We start from the raw sequence: 3,641 nt of genomic DNA on the forward strand, positions 1-3,641 counted from the left end.
CTCTCCATTCTCAGTCCAGGCCCTTCTCCATGGAGGCCCCACAAGTCTCTCCTTCCCCCTTAGGCCTGGCTTCTCCTGCTCTTTCTCTCCTTCGCCCACCCTGTCCTGCCTCCTCTGTGTCTGGTTTCCAGTGTATATTGTTGGTCATTTTCTGATCCTGGATAGGGATGCAAGAGTAGGAGGGACTCATAGTGGGCCCTGGGGGTGGAGGGGTGGAGGGGAGTGGGTCCTCCAGAGATCTGACCTCTTATCTAAAGGGCAATCAGACATTTTGCACTATGGAGATAACCTCTTATTGGGGTATCTCGCCTACTTGGTTATGCTAAAATTGTCTGTCTCCTGAGCCTTGAGCTTCATAAAAGGACCTCTTTGGGTACCCTGGTCCTGGAAGGTCTTTCTTATGGCATTATTATTATTATTATTACTACTAGAGCCCAGTGCACAAATTTGTGCACGGGTGGGTTCCCTCGGCCTGGCCAGAGATGGGGGCCTATCGGGCTGTCTTGCCCAGTCCCAATCCAGGCCGATGGGGGCTGGCCGGCTGGGGAGGGGCCGCAGGAGGTTGGCCAGCCAGCAGGGGAGGCACTGCTGGAGGGCTCCAGGGCATGTCCAGCCCTCTCACCCAGTTCTGATCAGCTCCAGGGCATGTCCAGCCCTCTTGCCCAGTCCCGACAGGCCAGACCCCAGCAGCAAGCTAAACTAATGGTCAGAGCATCTACCCTCTGGTGGTCAGTGGACATCATAGCAACTGGTCGAGTGGTCAACCAAAAGGTCCATTGATCAGTTGGACATTTAGCATATTATGCTTTTATTATGTAGGATTATTGCAGTCCAGAGTGGATCATAAGATATATTTAATAGTGGATAAATGAAAGAAGGATCAGAACCCAGAGCATACATTCCAGACAACAAATGTTTGGGGCCTGAGAAGGGCAAGCTCAGCCTGACTTGGCGATCCCCTTGAATCGACCTTGGTCCTGGGGGTGAGGATGGGTGGGTGGTGGGAACCCACCTCGTGCTTCAGGGCTGGTAGAAGGGGGGCTGCTGCTGAGACTGCAGGCATTGACTTTGCATGAAGAACTGAGGGAAAGAACAGAAAAGAAGCTGCTGGGGGTGTGGTGAGGGGGTGGCAGAGGGGAGAGAGCCGCGCTCTCACTTCTCCTTTCTCTCTGGAAACTGCAGAACTTGGCCCGTGTGATGGCGTTGGCTCTGGCAGGCTGGGCCTCCTCCAGCCTAGGGAGGATCACAGGAAGTATAAGCAACACTTGCCAAACGTCCAAGGGCCTCCAACACCCAGGCCACTTCCCATGGTCACATTGGGAAATAGGTGTGTGCTCAGCCAGCCCCAGGGGGCCGAGGGCTGGCCCCAAAGGGAGTGTTGCTGGTAAAGAGCAAACTGCTCCCTTGCCTGGCCCTGCCCAGTCTGGGGACACAGACAGACCAGAACCAGAGAGAGGGCGGTGAGGAGTGGCCTGGCTTTGAGCCCTGGCTCGCCTGCACATGGCTCTGTGAACTTGGAAGAGTCTTTGCTCCGCTCTGAGCTCCAGCGTTCTCACCCATAAGAGCTGTCCCATCTTCGGAGGGCTTAAACCACTCCGGAAACCAAGGCAAACCGTTGGCTAATCAGCCATCCTGAAAGTTGGTCTCATTGGCTCCATTTCACAGATGAGAAAATTGAGGCTCAGAGAAGTTAAGTAGCTTGTTTAAAGCCACACAACAGAGAAGTGGCAAAGGGATGCTGAGGGCTTCAAAATGAGGGACGGGAGCACTTCCTGTTGGGTTGTGCGATGGAGGTGACTATGGAATGCTCCCCTGAGCTGAAGGTGGGGGAAGGGAAGACCAGGTGGAGGAAACAAGTTAAGCAAAGGCACAGTGGGTTAGAATTGCCAGGGGCTTCAGTGTGGGATTACAAATTGGGGGAGGTATGGAACCCAATGACCCCCAAGTTTTTCAAGTAGGAAGGTCTGCCCATGATAGTAAAGTTTGCAGCTAGTAGGTTGAGAAAAAGCCACTGCAAATTTAGCAACTCGTTTAAATGCATTTTCATTTCTCTAGCTCCAGATTTACAGACATTTGAAATGTGGAGAGCCAGAGGCATGTTAGATGACATTTGATAGTGTTTGGCTAAGGGACCTCTAAATGCCCCCAAAACTTGCCCTGCCAGTTCCCTGCCAACTGTTTTCCACTACACCTGGGGAGCTGAACCCAGAGATTATCGTGTTCAGAAACAAAGTACTGATTCATGATCAACTGGGCCAGTGGCCAATGGCTGAGGCTGGGCAGGAGCACCGAAGGTATGGGACTGGCCTCTTCCCACTGCCTACTCCTTCTCCTCCCAGCCTGGAGCAGGCCAATCCCTGGACGACTGGCTTGTGTGGACAAGAAAGGGGCCACATACTAAACCTGACAACTCAGGGGAGGCCTACTTGGTGGCCTTACAAACGCAGAGACCTAAAGTAACCACATGGGATGGCCTGGAATTAAAACTTTCTAACTAAAAGCAGTTCATGGAGGATAGTCATGTCCTAGGCCAGTATTTTTTCCTAACAAAGATCAATCTTTGCCTTAACTGAGCCTGTCTGCTGTCTTTTTTTGCACCTACAATAACACATCTGATAACATACCTTTGGAATATCAAAGTAATTTCCTTCCCCCATCCCACACACAACCACCACACCAGAGCAGATACCACAGATCCCCTCACTGTTATTATTATCATGTTAATTGTTAACTGTTAACTATTCTATACGCGCCTATGTGAAAGTATGTTTATTTGTTTTACTTTTTATCCAATCCTAGACATTTCCCCTTCCTCCGCCACCTCCTTTGCTTTCTTCCACTTCCCTAATCTATCTCCAATGGATTTCATATGACCCCCTTACATCTTCCTCTGATTCTGCTGTATAAAATAAGTGTTAAATCTGCCATTTTCTGGAGCATTTCCTCAATCTGTTGAGATTTTGCTTCCCAGCAATTGTCAGTTTGGCTCAAATAAATTCATAAAACATTCTTACAGGTTTGGACGTTTCTTACTTGACATCTACTTGGCGTAGTGCAATGGGACTCAAAGACGCCCACCAGGGCCACCGTGCAGAGCTGGAGCTGGACCAGCAGGGCCCACCTGCCCCACCAGCTCCTTGCTTTCCATCGTGTCAGTTTCCCTTGGAATGCTGGACCTCCCTGTTTTAAGGTAAGAGGCCCTGATTTTATTTGAGCCATATTTTAAAATCCTGGAGGTAGAGCTCAAGGTTGAGAGGACCTAAGCAAGGCAAGACAGGAACAATAATGGGCGGCTGGTATTGTTTGGGTTTTCAATTATAATTGTTTTCTGAGCCTCTGAACAAAAACCTTTTACTGCACTAATGAGAACCTGAACACATTCAGCTACAAAGATAAGGGGCACCTCCACCCTCCTTCTCGAGTCTAAGGTATTCTTAGGTGACTAAGAATCTTTGTGGTGGTGTCAGGGGGAATCCCCCATGATGTGCAGGAGCCCATAGAGAATTCCACCTCAACTGTAATGAACTAATTGACTCACCCAGGGATGCACACATAAAGGTTGTTTACCTAGCGCTCTGAGTCCTGGGCTGTGTAAGACAGCCAGGGAGAGGAACTGGGACATGTAAGAGGACTGAATGGGA

This window comes from Myotis davidii, unplaced genomic scaffold (assembly GCF_000327345.1).
Source record: "Myotis davidii unplaced genomic scaffold, ASM32734v1 scaffold38, whole genome shotgun sequence".
NCBI lineage: Eukaryota > Metazoa > Chordata > Mammalia > Chiroptera > Vespertilionidae > Myotis > Myotis davidii.